General features: G+C 37.9%; 3 protein-coding genes across 6 annotated transcripts in view; 1 reads left to right on the top strand and 2 right to left on the bottom strand.

Moving 5' to 3' along the window:
* Positions 1-4099, bottom strand: part of LOC125797544 (uncharacterized) — a 139957-nt gene extending 135858 nt beyond the window's left edge. Inside the window, exon 1 of the mRNA XM_049473983.1 lies at positions 4054-4099. The gene's annotated coding sequence lies outside the window, so the exon portion shown is untranslated. The remainder of the gene's footprint in view (positions 1-4053) is intronic.
* LOC125797543 (uncharacterized) overlaps positions 1-19449 on the bottom strand; it is a 215118-nt gene that overhangs the window by 1704 nt on the left and 193965 nt on the right. The window lies entirely within an intron of this gene.
* Positions 15030-19449, top strand: part of LOC111193486 (stonustoxin subunit beta-like) — a 157468-nt gene continuing 153048 nt past the window's right edge. For all 4 annotated transcript variants that reach the window (XR_007436374.1, XM_049473993.1, XM_049473992.1 and 1 more), the window contains exons 1-3: positions 15030-15294; positions 18151-18236; positions 18849-19041. The gene's annotated coding sequence lies outside the window, so the exon portion shown is untranslated. The remainder of the gene's footprint in view (positions 15295-18150; positions 18237-18848; positions 19042-19449) is intronic.

Genomic DNA, 19449 nt, shown 5'->3' with positions numbered 1-19449 from the left:
AAAAATAAAGAAAACTTAAGAAAACTTAAATAAATAAATAAAAACGTGGTTAATGAAATTTAAAAAGCAACAGAAGTTGTTCATTTGTTAAAGTTCATTTTTAACATTTCTAACATATTTAGAGTGTTTTTACTCACTTTTTTCTCCCTCACAATGTTAATCCTTTACAGCTTCAAAAACATGTATTATGCAAATTAGGTGATGATGTCATTTAGCGACTTCTAGCGACTTTTAGGACAGCCAATAGCTACTTTCCTTACTGAGGATTTGGCAACACTATGTCTAGCCCTTATTTCTCAGTTGACTGGTTCTGTATCTGTTTGTTATGTTGCTCTTTAGCATTTCATTCTTGCTGTTACTAATGTAGATATTTGTTAGATGTTTGCAGTAATAAAGCCTCTTTTATTTTTAATGTGCATGTATCTGACTACTGCCCAGTCCTGAAAATCTTTCTATCAATGTAATATTTTGTGTAAAGTTAATTCAATTAAAGAAATAATAATCTTAATCAAAGGAGAAAAGGTGGGACTGATGCCATTAACTATATTAAGTGTGTAATTGCTGATTAAATATTTTTATTTTTATGATAAACATATTCATTGGAAGCATGATATATGTAGGTTGTCGTAATGAACCAGGTATAATTGATTGTTTCATATCGTTATCAAAAGATCCAACAGTGTTATCCAAGAGCTCACTTTTTACCCACATCATACAATTCTGACTTACACACACTGTGATATGGATTATCACTCATGTTAATGGTAAACAGAATGCTCTCTTTTATCTGCTGTAATAAGAAGTAAACCTAAATACATTTCAGTCTGATGGTGGTCATACAAGTTTGTGTCTCACCTTGGATTAATACCAGGTTCTCCAGTACTCAAGTCAGGAGGTTCAAAAACTGCGTTGTCGCTCTTCACAAACACACAGCTGGGCTCTTTATTTCTGAAGTTACAAGGATTGACCAGTGACTTGTTACTCTTCATAGACACACAGCTAGACTCTGGAGGATCTTCTTCTTTACTGAAGTCATAAGGATTGACCAGTGACTTGTTACTCTTCATAGACACACAGCTAGACTCTGGAGGATCTTCTTTTTTACTGAAGTCATAAGGATTGACCAGTGACTTGTTACTCTTTATAGACACACAGCTAGACTCTGAAGGATCTTCTTCTTTACTGAAGTTATAAGGATTTGACATTGACATGTTGCTCTGCACAGACACACTGCCTGGTTCTGAAGGTTCTGCTGTGGATGTCTGTAGTCTGTAAAAGAGATAAAATGAAACTTTTATTCAAGTAAATGTGTAAAAGTACTGATTCCAAAACTACTAAGTACTAAGTAAAAGTAGTGTGAAGGGAAAAAATGACATTAAGGACAAATTTTGCCAAAATCATCAAATGACACTTACTTAGTCTCAGTAACCTGATTATTCATTAATTTTACATTATTCCCAGCCTATATATACCCTCTTCTTTGTTCCTTTTATTGTCAAGTTTTGACGAGCCAACAAGCATTATTAGGCATTTCTTGACGTTTTTGTTTGTTTTAATACAGTCAGCATGGTCACAGATCTGAAGTGACATCACTCTGGTTGTCAGTGAACATAGTCAAAAAGTTTATTATTTTTTTCTTTTTTTGGTGATTAAATCAACTTTTTCATTTGTCAGTTTTGTTATTTTTGAGTTTTGTCACTTAAGCAAAGCCCACTGATATGATCGAACAAACATCAACTTTGTTTAAAAATGTTTTATGTTTTATATATGTAGCACACTTACATACTTTTATATTATAGCTTCAGTCTATTCATCAACAAACAAATAAAAGAAAAAAAAACAGGGCACAGATCTGTTTGCAGAAAATGATCTATAAACTGGAAAAGTATGTAGAAGCTAATAATAGACGCGATTCTGACCAATAATTCATAGTGTACATTAATATGTAAGTAAATATGTTAAGTGTATATTTATATTCTATTCTATTTTACATTCAATATATTTGTATATACACTGTCAAAAATGCTGTGAAATCCACAGTAGTATACTGTGTTCCTGCACAATTAACTACTGTAAATACGTTTACAGTATTATACTCTGAATGCAGCCAAAACCACAGTAATTAACTGGAAAATGATAAAATCACAGTAATAATCCTATTACTGTAGAAATTCAGAGTAATAATCCTACTACTATAGAAAATCACAGTAATACACTGTAATAATCCACTAATGGACAATAATTTAGATTCATGTTGGATTCAACCTACCTACAACCTGAAGAAGAAGAAGAAGAAGAAGAAGAAGTTTGAAAAGTGGAGCAGCACTAAAGCCACAATTCCATGTAAGTATCATATTGCATAATGCTGTCTCTTGACTAACTAAAATATAAATCTAATGATATTTTTTATGTCACAGTAGTCAAAGTATTGAAATCAGAATAAGACTGCTAGATGAAAAAGCAAGTTGCAAAAAAAAAAAAAACTAAGCTAACCTAAATTTTAATTAGATTTAAATGTTTGCCAGACTTGCCTGTTTAACTTTAAAAATTGCTCTTAAATGTTCTGTGTTTGTCCTGTATTTTTCAATTAAGAGTTTTATTTTTCTATAAAAAACTTTGACTTGCCCTGAGAGCCTCTTATTAATATCCTGTGTTTAACAAACCAGTTTGGTGATTCTGTATATTAACTTTCATTTTCATTTCGGTTTGGATTCTTGTCAGAATGAATCCTGACTCCAGCAAGTGCAGCTAAAAGTTCAAGAAAAGCCAGAAAACTGGAAGAACTGTAAAGCGGAAAACATCATATATAAACCCATTCATATTCTTCATATACTTCATTCGTCGTTACTTTCTGAAGGGACTTCAGAGTTTGTCTGGCAAAACAATTAGATTAAACTGTTGTTTTTCACATACTGAGGGAAAAAAATGTTAAAAAGTTTGCCGTGTCTCTGCTGTGTCTTTTTTTTAACATTGATTTTTGTTTTTACAGTAACTAACTGTTAAGTTTCAGCCAGTTAGTTACTGTGATTGGATTTTGGTTCACAGTAAAATACTGTTTAAATGCTGCCAGTTAGTTACTGTGATTTTATTTCACAGTAAGTTACTTGTCAATTACTGCCTGTTATTTACTGTAAATTTCACAACACAACGTGGGGATCATGCGCCCACGTTTTTCACTCACCTGTTCACCTGTACTCATTTGATGTGACAATAAAGCTGATCTGAATTGTGCAAAATAATTTAATTACATTTTAAATATAATGCTTTCTGCAGCACATGATTTCACAAAGACTCTTCAGATGGTGAAGGAGAATTTTGGATTATCACAAGATCTTCGAGGATCAGAGACTCATAAGTGGAGCTGGTGTTCAGGACTGATGTTCAGTTACTCACTGTGGGACAGGGGGTTCTCCTCCAGATGTGGAGAGATGAGACTCCATCGTGGAGGAGCTTCAGCTGAACACCAGAGATGCTGTTCCCTGTGAATAAATCAGTTATTATAATATCAACAGTGTTATAAAAATATTCATTAATATTATAACATTACTGAAATATAATCATTTAACATAAGAAAATGTAATTATTATGTTTTTATTTATTGAAAAAAAGGAGCAGAGTTAGAAACACTCCTCTAAAGAAGAGTGGAGCTTTATTGAGGGGAGTTTCTGCCCTCTGCCGGTCAAGCAGCGCTACTGCACAAAAACACGCTTATACAACAGCAGAGTTTGAGGGGAGTTTCTGCCCTCTGTTGATCAAACATCGCTACTGCACATCAACACACCTGTACCTTTACCGCAGTACACCTGTAATGACGCAATTCCGGAAACTCCGGCAATCTGAACTACATGATCCTATTTATTAAACATGTATATGTATTCCTATTTGAGCTGTAGTTTGTAACATTACAGTATATTTACACTCTGTTTACACAAATCCACTCTTCTCCATCTGACTCTCTCCAGATCTGATCCAGGTTCTTCAGGTGTAATCCGACCCTGAGCTGAGCTGAAAGAACGGTTCTGTATCTGAGGAACACTCACAACATCTTCTTACTTTAAGCTGCAGGTCCATCTTCTACATTCTCCTTAGTTCTGAATTTTTAGTTCTCTCCTTCACGCACCATGTGGCCTCGGTTGCTCGATCCTACCGCTTCGCGCTTTATAACATCAGGAAAATTAGACAGTTTCTGACGCAACAGGCCACCCAACTCCTGGTACAAGCAGTCGTCATCTCACGCCTCGACTACTGCAATGCCCTGCTAACTGGCCTCCCGGCCTGCGTAGTAAAACCACTCCAAATGATCTAGAATGCAGCAGCACGTCTGGTCTTCAACCAACCAAAACGGGCGCATGTCACCCCGCTGCTCATTGAGCTCCACTGGCTACCAGTTGATGCTCGCATCAAATTTAAAACTCTTACAATCGCCTACAAGGTGATGACAGAACAGGCTCCTTCCTACCTGCACTCCCTCCTGAAGGCTTACGCTACCTCCCGGCCGCTGCGCTCCTCCAATGAACGTCGCCTCGCTTTGCCAAACACTCACACAAAGCAATCCAGACTGTTCTCATACAGAGTTCCCCAATGGTGGAACAAACTACCTTCCACTACCAGATCAGGAGAATCTCTCGCTATCTTTAAGAGATTCCTGAAGACAGAGCTCTTCAAAGAGCACTTACTCTCCTAACACCTCTAACACACTAACTACTTCTAACCCCATTTCCTTCTTCCCCTCCTTCACTTCTCTATCCCTTTATTTCCCTTCGACCTCCTTTAAGCCCTATCTAAAAATGGGTTATCTAAATTCCTATTACTTTTGTACTTCATTATTGTAAGTGGCTTTGGACAAAAGCGTCTGCCAAATGAAATGTAATGTAATGTAATGTAATGAATTTACCGAGATAATCCGAACCTCTGTAGATCTTCTCTCCTGATCACCTGATACACCTTATTTCACTTTCTCTTAAACTGCGTCTCTAAACTCTCTCTAAACTCACCCCTCCCTCACTCTTTCCCTGAGAAATGAACAGTAGAGACGCTGCCTTTATGTTCTTGTACACAGTCATTGGTGGAGAAGACTGGTGGGCAAGGCCATTGTCAGTCACTCGCAGATGTTCTGTGCTCTCATTTGTTCACATCATCCAGGTGGAGCTCCAATAGTTCCAGTAAGTTCTTAACAGGTAATTTAAACACAGAGACAGAGCTTAAAGCAACACAGCAACACTGATACGTATTTGTTTTATTCTGTAAAGAGTCCAGGAAAAGAAAACACAGATAAAATGGCCCAGTAGTGTAAGGCACTGCTGTTATGATCAGGAGATCGTTGGTTTGAACCCCAGTCATGCAGCTCGCCATCAGCAGCCGGAGTCCGAGAGAGAGCACATTCGGTTATGCACTCTCTTGGTGGGTAGATGGCGCTGTTTCTCCACATCACTTTCCAGGTCAGCACAGGCATCTGTGAGCTGATGTATCGGAGCTGAGTCGATGTGATTCTGCTTGATAATGCTGCTTCATCAGCAGTTGTAAAAGAGGTGGTGTCTGATGTCACATATATCTTCTCTGATACATGTGACATCAGACACCACCTCTTTTACAACAGCTGATGAAGCAGTTGCATGTTAAACCATAGCATGTATACATGCTATGGTTTAATTTAATCAAACGTTAAACATGCATCTAGATGTGGGTAATTAAAATGATACTTAATTTAAACGATAAAATGCGAACTAATTACAAGAAATCTTACTACAAAAAACGACATTAAAGTAATCAGTGTTTATTATGTGGAGGGAGCCCTGGTACCAGTAATACACTGCTGGTGATGAGCAGTTATATTGGTCTTATCACAGAGGCAAAAATACATTGAATGAACTGTAAATAAATGTTCGGTAACACTTTACTTGGATGGTCCATTTTTGACACTAAAGATAGTTAGTTTACACTAACTTTAGTGTCAAAAATGACCATCCAAGTAAAGTGTTACCGTTTATAGACTGATATCTTCTATTCTAGTGTATAGGAGTGTTTATTAAGGGGGTTTATAAACGAATATCTCCTATTCTAGTGTATAGGGGTGTTTATTAAGGGGGTTTATAAACTAATATCTCCTATTCTAGTGTATAGGAGTGTTTATTAAGGGTGTTTATAGACTAATATCTCATATTCTAGTGTATAGCAGTGTTTATTGAGGGAGTTTATAGACTAATATTTCATATTCTAATGTATAGGAGTGTTTATTGAGGGTGTTTATAGACTAATATCTCCTATTCTACTGTATAGGAGTGTTTATTGAGGGTGTTTATAGACTAATATCTCCTATTCTACTGTATTGGAGTGTTTATTAATGGTGTTTATAGACTAATATCTCCTTCTCTAGTGTATAGGAGTTTTTTTGAGGGTGTTTATAGACTAATATCTCATTCTAGTGTATAGAAGTGTTTATTGAAGGTGTTTATAGACTAATATCTCCTATTCTAGTGTATAGAAGTGTTTATTGAAGGTGTTTATAGACTAATATCTCCTATTCTAGTGTATAGAAGTGTTTATTGAGGGTGTTTATAGACTAATATCTCATATTCTAGTGTATAGAAGTGTATATTGAAGGTGTTTATAGCCTAATATCTCCTATTCTAGCGTATAGAAGTGTTTATTGAGAATGTTTTAGACTAATACCTCCTATTATTCTAGTGTATAGGAGTGTTTATTGAGGGTGTTTATAGACTAATATTTCCTATTCTAGTGTATAGGAGTGTTTATTGAGGGTGTTTATAGACTAATATCTCCTATTCCAGTGTATAGGAGTGTTTATTGAGGATGTGTATAGACTAATATCTTCTTTTCTAGTGTATAGGAGTGTTTATTGAGGATGTTTATATACTAATATATTCTATTCTAGTGTATAGGTGTCCGCCCTGAGGTTCCTCCCTTCCAATCACAGCAGCGTGCGATGTCGCCTGAGTTCTGATCACCGGCCCACCCACTCAAGCTGTATGCAATTTCACTTTGTATTTAAGAGACTCACACAGTGCTTCCGTTGCGAAGTCTTAGTTGCCGACACAAGTTCTGAGCGTTACTTCTATCTATCTGTCTAGTTTGTTATCGACCTTCGAAGCCTCACTTCCGCCCTCTCTGCCCTCAACATCACCTCGTCACCTGGTACGTCACAAGCTCCCTCCTCTGCTTAAAGCTTAAAGGGAAAGCGCTTGAATGGGCTACAGCTGTTTGGGAGAGTGGAGGTGATGTCACTCAAAATTATGATCGTTTTGTAGAGCTATTTCGTTCTGTATTTGATCATCCTCCTGATAGCAGAGAGGGTGGTGAGAAACTATTGACTATGAAACAGGGGTCTCGCACTGCGGCTGAATATGCCTTACAATTTCGCACCATAGCTGCTTCCAGTGGTTGGAATGAGTCTGCATTCACCACAGCCTTTAGACTAGGTCTCACTGAAGACATTAAAAAGGAACTGGCTTGCCGGGACGACAGCTTATCTCTGGACCAAACTATAAGCTTGGCCATTCGCATGGATAATTTGTTGAGAGAGCGGCGAAACCCCATGTTTGTCCACAATGACCACTTTCCGGAACCTATGCAGCTTAGCACCACACGTCTCTCTAATCAGGAGAGGACTAGACGACGTGTTAATGGGTTATGTCTGTACTGTGGAGAGGCTGGACATTTAGTCAAGGATTGTGTGTCCCGTCCAAACTGAGAGTTACCCCGCTCAGCTCTTACTATCCAGCGCGGGGTAAGTGTTCCTCCACACACGCTCTCTTTAAAAGCATTTACGGTTCCTGTAACAGTTCACTGCCAGAATTCTTTTGTTTCCACAGCACTCCTCGACTCCGGAGCGGCGGGAAACTTCATAGATGAAGAATTTGCTCGCCAACTAAAATTACACATATTACCCCTTAACCTTCCACTTCACATCCAGGCCATAGATTCACGACCAGTAGGAAAGGGCACCGTAAGTCACATCACAGAACCCATTAGACTCACGGTTGGAGCTGTTCATCAGGAACTTTTGCTCATGTTAATCACCAGCTCACCTACTCATAAGATCATACTGGGTCTTCCGTGGTTGGAGAAGCACAATCCTGCCATCTCCTGGAATGAACATGAACTTACCTCCTGGTCCTCTGCCTGTCAATCCACCTGTATTAAGCTTACAGCAGCCTCCACCACTATTGAAAGCCCTGTTTCAGCTCACACACCACATATCCCCAAGGAATACAGTGATTTAGAGGAGGTCTTCAGCAAGAAAAAAGCCACCAATCTACCCCCAAACCGTGAGTGTGACTGTGCTTTAGAGCTTAAAACAGGAGTATCCCTACCCAAAGCCAAAGTTTATTCATTGTCACGACCAGAAACTGCTGCCATGGAGGAGTATATTGACGAAGCACTCAAACAGGGCTTCATCAGACCTTCCACTTCCCCGGCCTCTTCTGGTTTCTTTTTTGTAAAGAAAAAAGATGGGGGATTGAGGCCTTGTATAGATTATCGTCAGTTAAATGCAGCATTGGTGAAGTATACATATCCACTCCCTTTGATTCCTGCTGCACTAGAACAGATGCGAGGAGCTAGTATCTTCACTAAATTGGATCTAAGGAGTGCCTACAACCTGATTCGTATAAGAAGAGGTGATGAATGGAAAATCGCCTTCAGCACTACTACTGGGCACTTTGAGTACTTGGTAATGCCTTATGGCCTATCTATCTCTCCTTCTGTTTTCCAAGCCATGGTAAATGCTGTGCTCAGAGACATGCTAGGACGCTTTGTAATAGTTTTTATAGACAACATTTTGGTCTACTCCCGGAACATTGTAGAGCATGTGCAACATGTGAGCGAAGTGCTCAGAAGGCTTCTGCAACATCAACTTTATGTCAAAGCCAAGAAATGTCTTTTTCATCAATCCTCAGTTGCCTTTTTGGGATACATCCTTAGTAAGGAGGGGATTGAGATGGACCCAACCAAGATTGCTGCCGTCCTGTCCTGGCCCACACCACGCACCATCAAGGATTTGCAACGATTTCTAGGATTTGCCAACTTTTATAGGAGGTTAATTCGTGGGTTCAGTGTGCTTGCTGCCCCACTCACCTCAGCCCTGAGAGGTGGAGAGAAGAAGCTGAGATGGAACAAGGACACAGAACAATCATTTCAAAACTTAAAGAACAGGTTCACCTCGGCTCCTATCCTCAAACACCCCAATCCAGAGTTGCAATTCGTGGTTGAAGTGGATGCTTCAGAGGTCGGTGTTGGAGCAGTCCTCTCCCAAAGACAAGGTACACCCCCTAAACTGTATCCTTGTGCCTTCTTTTCTAGGAAGCTGTCGGAGGCAGAGCGAAATTAAGACATTGAAAATCGAGAACTGCTGGCTGTTAAAATGGCACTGGAGGAGTGGCGACACTGGCTGGAGGGAGCCAAACTGCCCTTTGTTGTCTTCACGGACCACAAGAACTTGGAATATATTCGCACGGCCAAAAGACTGAACCCGAGACAAGCCAGGTGGGCACTATTTTTTACCCGGTTTGATTTCCACATCACCTATCGGCCTGGCTCCAAAAACATCAAAGCTGACTCCTTATCCAGGGTTTTCTGTAGCAGTGAGGTTCCACAGCACCCAGAACCGATTGTCCCTGACACAGTTTTTATAGCCCCTATTCACTGGCAGGTAGATGAAGACATTCGCAATGCTTTGAATGAAATTTCAGTACCAGTGTCATGTCCACCTGAGAAACTTTATGTACCTGAGGATTTTCGCCATGACCTGTTGCTGTGGGCTCACACTTCTGTAGGTACCGGTCATCCGGGTATACAACGCACCAATCAACTCCTCCAAGCTAAGTATTGGTGGCCCTCCATGATCAAGGATGTGGAGAGGTATGTCAAGTCCTGTACCATCTGTACCATTTCAAAGACCCCTAAACATGCCCCTGCAGGTAAACTGGTCCCACTGCCCATTCCTTCTCGGCCTTGGTCCCACTTATCACTTGACTTTGTCACAGATTTACCCTCCTCAGAGGGGTTCACTACCATCCTAGTGGTTGTGGATCGATTTTCCAAATCCTGCAGATTTATACCCTTCCCTAAGTTGCCCAGTGCTTTTCAAGTAGCAGAGACTGTGTTTAACCATGTTTTCCATTATTTTGGCATTCCAGAAGACATTGTCTCGGACAGAGGACCACAGTTCACCTCCAGAGTTTGGAGGGCTTTTATGGAGAGACTGGGGGTAACTGTTAGTCTTTCCTCTGGTTGCCATCCCGAATCCAATGGACAAACAGAGCGTCTGAATCAAGAACTGGGTCGCTTCCTTAGAAGCTATTGCCATGACCAACCTATGCATTGGGCCAGGTTCCTCCCATGGGCAGAGTATACCCAAAATTCTCTGAGAAGCACCTCCACTAACCTATCACCCTTTCAGTGCGTGTTGGGTTTTCAGCCGCCATTGTACCCATGGAACCTGGGACAGGAGGAGGCTGGGACAGGAGGTGTGGGAGTCGGCGCATGTCAGACTGGATCAAACACAGGCCCGTCACAAAGGCCAGGCGGATCGTCATCGGAGCGACACTCCTGTGTACCATCCTGGAGAGAGAGTGTGGCTATCCACTCGAGACCTGAACCTGCAACTGCCTTGTCGAAAGTTGAGTCCCCGTTTTGTTGGTCCTTTTAAGATAATTAAGAAAATTAATGATGTTACTTACAAACTGTTGTTACCTAGTTCATACAGAATCTCACCCTCATTTCATGTCTCCCTTCTCAGGCCGGTGATTCCTGGTCCACTGGCGGAGGTGGTCCCAGTGGGGAATCCCCCAGAACCCCTAGATGGCGAAGGGGGGTCTACTTATGCTGTCCACTCCTCGCTGGATTTCCGTCTTCGTGGGGGCCGTCTTCAGTATCTGGTGGACTGGGAGGGGTTCGGCCCGGAGGACAGGTGTTGGGTTCCTGCTGCAGACGTGCTGGACCCTGGCTTGATTGCTGACTTTCATGCCAGGCGCCCGGATCGTCCTGCGCCGCGTCCTCAGGGTCGTCCCCCGGGCCGGCGGCGTCCCGCTGTCAGGGCAGCTCCTGGAGAGGGGGGTACTGTCAGCCCCGAGGTTCCTCCCTTCCAATCACAGCAGCGTGCGACGTCGCCTGAGTTCTGATCACCGGCCCACCCACTCAAGCTGTATGCAATTTCACTTTGTATTTAAGAGACTCACACAGTGCTTCCGTTGCGAAGTCTTAGTTGCCGACACAGCCTAAGTTCTGAGCGTTACTTCTATCTATCTATCTGTCTAGTTTGTTATCGACCTTTGCTTGCCTATTGAGCACGTCATTTGATTTACGCCTGTGATATTCCTGTTTGCCTGATCTATCGACCCTTGCCTGTAACCATTTCTTGCTAACTCTTTGTGGAATAAAGCCTACCTGCAATTGCATCCTGTCTCTATCCTCTTTTAGGGTGACAATAGGAGTGTTTATTGAGTGTTTTTATTATAGACTAATGTCTCCTATTTTAGTGTATAGTAGTGTTTATTGAGGATGTTTATACACTAATATCTGTTATACTAGTGTATAGAATTTTATTTTTTTGTTTCACACTCCAACTTTTCGCTAACTAACATGAATAAATTTCATTTTATACTTCAGTGTTTTGGGACGGCTTTATGCCTTCGTTCTGTCTTTTCCTGCAGATACACCAGCAGTCAGTTGTACACAGTCACTGTCTCTGTACTGAAGCACTGCCAGTAGAACGGGACGCTCTGATAAAACATTAGCTTGAGGTCATCCTGCAATGATCCACACTGAAAAAGAAAATTATGAGATAAATTTACTTTTAAAAAAGTTTTGCAACTTTCTGCATTTGCTTTTTTTAAATTAAATTTCATTTTAGATAAATTTAAGTACCTTCAACTCGGTTTCGAGACTTAAATGTTACACAGAGTAAATAAGTGAACTGAACTTAAGTCAATTCTTTCTTTTAGTAAACTTTACTTAATTTATTTTTACTGAATCAATCCTTTCTTTTAGTAAAGTTTACTTAATTTATTTTTACCGAATCAATCCTTTCTTTTAGTAAACTTTACTTAATTTATTTTTACTGAATCAATCCGTTCTTTTAGTAAACTTTACCTAATTTCTGCATACAATATTAACTAATTACAATTACCTAATTTATACAATATTACTTAAACAATTTATGATACATAAAAAAATGTATAATTCCTGAAATTATAATATATTATGGATGGCATGTAATGCATATAACATGCCATCCATAATATATTATAATTTCATGTGTTGAGACAGTGATACTTGGTCTGTTTACAAATTAAATCTTTGAGTTATCAGGAATTATAATATATTATGTATCATAAATTATTTGAGTAATATTGTAAAAATTAAGTAATTGTAATTAAGTAAAACTGTATGCGGAAATTAAGTAAAGTTTACTAAAAGAAAGGATTGATTCAGAAAAAATTAATTAAGTAAAGTTTACTAAAAGAAAGAATCGTTTCAGTAAAAATAAATGAAGTAAAGTTTACTAAAAGCAAGGATTGATTCAGTAAAAATAAATGAACTAAAGTTTACTAAAAGAAAGGATTGATTCAGAAAAAAATAAATGAAGTAAAGTTTACTAAAAGAAAGGATTGATTCAGTAAAAATAAATGAAGTAAAGTTTACTAAAAGAAAGGATTAAGTCAGAAAAAATTAATTAAGTATGCATTATACAAATGTTCTACACATTAAGTTGTGAATTTAGCTAAGCAGACAAAACAAAAACTATATATTGGGATCATATTATCTGCAATCGAATACAAGGGGCAGTTATCTGCTGGCATTTGTTTATATATTGAGGTGATATTTATTTGACTACTTTCAAATGTTCACATACAGCTCTGGGGAAAAAAATAAGAGAGCACCTTAAAATGATGAGTTTCTTTGATTTTACTGAATTGAAAACCTCTGGAATATAATCAAACATATACACATATACTTTTCCACATGGACATTGGATCATATACATACCATTTTTAGTTTCACATGTAATAAAGCCTTTTATATTAGCCAAACATTTGTGTATTGGATGAGGAAAATGCTTTTCGTTCTTAGTATATTGACAATTCACACAATTACCACACTTAAAATTACCAACTGGATTTTTTCCTGTAAGACTGTTTGATATGTTTTCCTTTGGAAGATGAGCTCTAACTACTCTATTTTTTAAATTTCTAGCCCTCTTATATGTGACAAATTATAGAATCAAACAACAATGTTAATTTAATTCGAACATAAACCTATAAATAGCAAAATCAGAGAAACTGATTCAGAAACTGAAGTGCTCTCTTCATTTTTTTCCAGAGCTGTTTTTTTTTTTAATCTTTTTTCAACTCTGGATCTGTAACACATATATTTAACTATTCAAAACATGTACTGGAGTGAAAGCCCAGGAACACAACTAAAATGTGTATTTTAACCTAAATATTCTGGATTTATTATGAAAAATATATATTTTTAAAGAATATATGGGAGTCACATAACAATGCAAAAAAAATCTCTGATTTAATAATTCAATTTCATGGTAAAGTTTATAGTTAGAGAGTGGAGGACAAGTAACAAATGCTCTAAATAGTTTTTAATATTCTAAATTAATTTTAATTAATTTAGAAGATACTATGCCTAATAACAAAATGTATTTTAAAGTTATTTTGTGTGCACATTTATACATGTATTTTCCTGGAGACAGAAATGGCACCAATTCAGCGGAATAAGCTATTCATGATTTTATTGCCAATGACTGGTCGGTTTGAATGCATTTTTCTGTACTGTATTCTATTCTATAGCTTGGGATGAAGGCCACGCAGTTTCCTGTGAAGGCTTTAGACGTGCCAACACTGCCACCTTGTGGTAAAATTAAGGAACAATTACAAAAGAAACTAAATCCTGCTTTATTCCAGTGTAGAAAAAAAGTATACTTAAATTTAGCTGAAATAAGTCTGTACTTAAGTTGTGTACTTTAGAACAACTATTTTGTGCTTAATTACTATTTGTTTGATACTGAATATACTAGTCATATGTTATTTTTGACACTGTTTAATAGAATTTAAGAATATTTGGGTGAGCTGCCCAGCTGGTCATTAAAATCATATTAAAAGTATAATTTTAACATCTAAATAGTTATGAATGTAGTATCAACACATACAATGTTAATTAGCACAGTTTTGTTAGCAAATTTCATTGAAGTACAGTTGTTGTTTTTTGCAAAAATATAGGCTCCGATTAATTGTTTTATAAAAGTATAGTTTTATTATAACATTTTTTATACAGTTTTATAAAATAATACTAAGTATATATTTTTATTTAAGTACATCACCAGTACAAAATTAGCACAGCCAAATAAAGTATACTTTTTTATAGTATACTGAAATACAGATTAAGTAGGTAAAAATGTAAAATATAAGGAGGAAAAGTATACTTTAATTAGTCCGGATACAGTTAGTAATAATAAGTACACTATTGTTATTATTATTATTATTATTATTATTATTATTATTATTATTATTATTATTATTGTTGTTATTATATATTACTATAACACTATTGCCATATTAGTATATTGTTATACTATTGTTACATTCATGTTGCATGTCTGTGGATCAAATACGTATCTGATTTAGGACCACATATGAAAGTTATATGTGGAATAAATAAAGTATACTTTTTCTCTGTATACTTACATTTTTACCTATTTAATCTGTATTTCAGTATACTTCCATAAAGTATACTTTCTTGTTGTGCTAATTTTGTATTGGTGATGTACTTAATTAAAACATTGACTTAGTATTTACAACTTGTAAGTCTTTAAAGCTCCACTAGGTAGGATTGAGATTTTGTGCTCGTGGGCTCCCCCTACAGGTTAAGCAGTTTATCAGACTGTGTGTGGATGGCCGGAGAAGCTGCTCGCTCACAGGAAGCTGCAGTTCATCATCCAACCACTAGCTGCACTAGCTGCACTAACCACTAGCTGCAGCAGCACAAGCCCCTGTCTTTACACCAGTCACAGAGCTACAGCCCAGCCACGGGCTACAGGGCTCAGCTTTTCTTAAATTAATCAAAGTAGAAAATAAAGGTTTTAACCCCACTAACTGGATAATACAGCTCTCTACACTTCATCTTTCAGCCCAACCAGATAACAGCAGCAGTTTAGAGCAGCCGTCACGGAGTCACGGAGTCACATTATAAACAGGTCAGTTAGCGCGCTGCTAACCTCATGATGTTTATAACTACGGAGTTCAATGGACACACCACGGCTGCAAGGTAAGACTGTTGAAGGCTACTGAAGACTATTAAAGGCTATTGGAGGTTATTGAAAGGGTTATTGGGGGCAGAAATCAGTACAGGCTGGTTATTTAAGTGATTCATGTCCTCGTCCTTTGCTGCAGTGAAACTGTGACTAGCGTTGTCACAGTGATGTTTGTTAACGTCATTTAAACAGATTTTGTCAGGTAACGTTATTGTCTTATACATATTTACGCATAACTTATATCTTAAAGCGTTTATTTTGGTCAGTAACACTCTTGTTTATTTACTAGCAGCGTAAATTACCAGTGTTTGCTTAGTGGTGAAAGCTTTTTAACTGTATCGCGGAGTTCACTGCGACAGTAGCTTCACCCAAATTTATTTATTTATTTTTTTAATGAGAATCGATTCAGAATCGTTCAATGTTAGATTCGTGATTCGCGACTCTCTCTTTCTCTTTCCGCCTCGTGTTAGGCTAGTTAACATCCACGGCTCTGCCCTCTGTTCTCTGAATGCTACCTACATTTATGTTTGAGTGCTTAGAACTGCTAATAAATGAAAGAAGTGCTTGGGAACTCACCCTGGACTCCTGTGACTTGCTTTGAAAGAAAACCAAGTGAAGTAAAAGTGGGTATCACCCTAGAGCAGTTATGTCTAGCCCAAAGAACTACAAGCTCCACTGGTTCCTGTCCACAGCCGGGAGAAACAACTGCCAGGAGAAAAAAAAAAAAAAGGTGACGCGTGATAGGAGGTGAGCTCCGCGGTACAGTTAAAAAGCTCCGCGCGAGAGTAGGTGAACTCCGCGGTACAGTTAAAAAGTTCCGCGCGAGAGTAGGTGAACTCCGCGGTACAGTTAAAAAGCTCTGCGCGACAGAAGGCGAACTCCGCGGTACAGTTAAAAAGCTCCGCGCGACAGAAGGTGAACTCCGCGGTACAGTTAAAAAGCTCCGCGCGAGAGTAGGTGAACTCCGCGGTACAGTTAAAAAGCTCCGCGCGAGAGTAGGTGAACTCCGCGGTACAGTTAAAAAGCTCCGCGCGAGAGTAGGTGAACTCCGCGGTACAGTTAAAAAGCTCCGCGCGAGAGTAGGTGAACTCCGCGGTACAGTTAAAAAGCTCCGCGCGAGAGTAGGTGAACTCCGCGGTACAGTTAAAAAGCTCCGCGCGAGAGTAGGTGAACTCCGCGGTACAGTTAAAAAGCTCCGCGCGAGAGTAGGTGAACTCCGCGGTACAGTTAAAAAGCTCCGCGCGAGAGTAGGTGAACTCCGCGGTACAGTTAAAAAGCTCCGCGCGAGAGTAGGTGAACTCCGCGGTACAGTTAAAAAGCTCCGCGCGAGAGTAGGTGAACTCCGCGGTACAGTTAAAAAGCTCCGCGCGACAGAAGGTGAACTCCGCGGTACAATTAAAAAGCTCCGCGCGAGAGTAGGGGAACTCCGCGGTACAGTTAAAAAGCTCCGCGGTACAGTTAAGAAGCATAATTTTTTGTACATAATTATATCTAACGTTCCACACTTGAGCTTGTGGCTGTGTAACATTGATGAGTGTTTTCCAGTTTTAACATTGTTTTCCTTTTAGAAATGAATTCAGGATTAGTTAACCATGCTAAAAATTAGCCATTCATTATTGTTGCAAAAAGATTTAATACAGTAAGGAACCTAAGTTTATTGTTTTAAATAAATGTTCTATTTTTTTAAATTGTCCTTTCATCTTTTTATCTTATTATTGTGGCACTGTCACTAAATTGTACTTTCACAATGTGAGAGAGAATGAGTGAGAACAAGCATCAGGTATATCTGTCTAATTCTCAAACGGCAAAACATCTGCTATGTTAATCTAGGAGTAAGTCAGTGTAGAAAGCATAAATATAAATCCATATAAATGTCAGAAAAAATATAGCTAGTAACTAATAGTTACTGTGCGCAAGTATATTTTATTTTATAGTTACGGCTGGTAAACTACTGTGTGTAGCTAAATAGCCAACAAAATGGAGCCCTCTGAAGTGAGGAGAAACATTACGTAAGGTGAGCTAAATTTGGTCCAATGCGAAGGACAGTCAGAGGTATGGAGCTAATTCAAGTTAGTTGTTGATAGAAACAACACGTGTGTCGACTTTGCAGAGTGTGTTAAGCGCAGAGTGCTATAAGCTTAAAGGCTATAAAATAAGGCTATATGCTTAAAATAAAAAAAATTGTTTGTTCAGAAAGCATTTTATATTCTTAAACATCGTTAATTATATTTTTAGAAATTATAATAATTATTAATTAATTATAAATAAATTAATTATTAATTTTAAATGATTGTTAGTTTGGTTCAATAAGTGTGCAGGGCATAGCCATTTTTTTGTGTTTTTGGACAGGCTATTTGCTAAATGTTTGTTTGTTAAGAAAGTATTTTATATTCTTAAACCATGTTAAATTATATTAGATTAGAGGAAGGTCATTCCGACATAATTTTTGTGGATCATATTTCACATTGTTGGTGTTTTAATCTTTTGGAAATCTGTTCTTAATACAATCTTCTTCAACATCATTCTGAACAGATTTTGCTCATTTAAACAGACGCCCCCCCAAAAAAAAAAACTCAGTTTTAACACTGTACTTAATAAAAAAAAGTCGGGTTTTAATTGGGTCGTCGGGTGGGGCTCGGGCCAGAACGTGCATATTCATTCCTCATGTTTACAAAAACAGAGGGCAGAAACTCCCCTCAATAAGGCTCCACACTTCTTTAGAGGAGTGTTTCTAACTCTGCTCCTTTATCTTCAATAAATAAAAACATAATAATCGAATTTCCTTGTGGTAAATGACTATTTCAGTAGTTCCACTAGTAATTAATGTATTTATCACACTGTTGATATTATAATATCTAATCTGTTCACAGAGAACAGCATCTCTGGTGTTCAGCTGAAGCTCCTCTACGATGGAGTCTCATCTCTCCACATCTGGAGGAGAACCCCCTGTCCCATAGTGAGTAACTGAACATCAGTCCTGAACACCAGCTCCACTAATGAGTCTCTGATCCTGGAAGATCTCGTGATCATTCAGAATTCTCCTTCACCATCTGAAGAGTCTTTGTGAGATCATGTGCTGCAGAAAGTATTATAATATATGTAATTTAATTATTAATCATGATTCAGATCAGCTTTATTTTCACATCACATGAGTACAGGTTAACAGGTGAGTAAAAAAAGTAGGTGCATGATCCCACTGAGTATATACACAGTTGCAAGAAAATTATGTGAACCCTTTGGGATTACTTGTATTTCTGCATACATTGGCATTTAATGTGTTCTGATCTTCAGCTAAGTCACAACAATAGACAAACACAGTCTGCTTAAACTAATACCACACAAAAATGTACATGTTTGCATGGTTTTATTGAAGACATGTTAATAAAAAAAAGGAGATAAACTTTGCTAATCACTGTCAAACCAGATGTGCGACCATGCTGAATTTATTGCCATTGATAAAAAAATGTTGTAACGTAATATTTATCTGCTTGAGACTGCTTTATTTATGATGACTCTGCAGTTTTCTTATCTGTTTATAAAGCATGTTTTTATTTGATCTCATTTACAGACTGCAGAAACCCACAGCCGAACCTCCAGAACCCAGCTTATGCGTCTATGAAGAGTAACAACTCAGTGATTCAACCTTTCACCTTCAGTAATAAAGGAGAACCTCCAGAACCCAGCTATGTGTCTATGAAGAGTAACAACTCAATTATTCAACCTCTTACCTTCAGTAATAAAGGAGAACCTCCAGCATCCAGGTTTGTGTTTAGGAAGAGTGGCAACTCAGTGTTTGACACATGTCTTGTGATAATTTATACCTAGTTTATTATGACAACCTACACATATCATGCTTCCAAGGAATCGATCTACCATGAAAACTCATAACATGATAACCATAAAAATAAGATTATTCATTTAGCCCTGGTCAGAATGAATAAATTGTCAGGCATACCTTCATCCTGACTCTCTTTTTTTGATTACCTCTTTTTGGATTTGTCCTGTATTATAGTACTTTTATTAATTCATTTTTTTTTATTAAAATTGTAATAATTATATTTCAATCAAAAAACATAAAAGAAAAAAGTATATGGGGGTTAATTAAATTCAAATTGACAGTAAAATTGAGAATGTATAATGATAATAAACATATACATCAGCGTTTACAA

This window comes from Astyanax mexicanus, unplaced genomic scaffold (assembly GCF_023375975.1).
Source record: "Astyanax mexicanus isolate ESR-SI-001 unplaced genomic scaffold, AstMex3_surface scaffold_49, whole genome shotgun sequence".
Taxonomy (NCBI): Eukaryota; Metazoa; Chordata; class Actinopteri; order Characiformes; family Acestrorhamphidae; genus Astyanax; species Astyanax mexicanus.
This window is presented reverse-complemented; position numbering and strand designations above follow the sequence as displayed.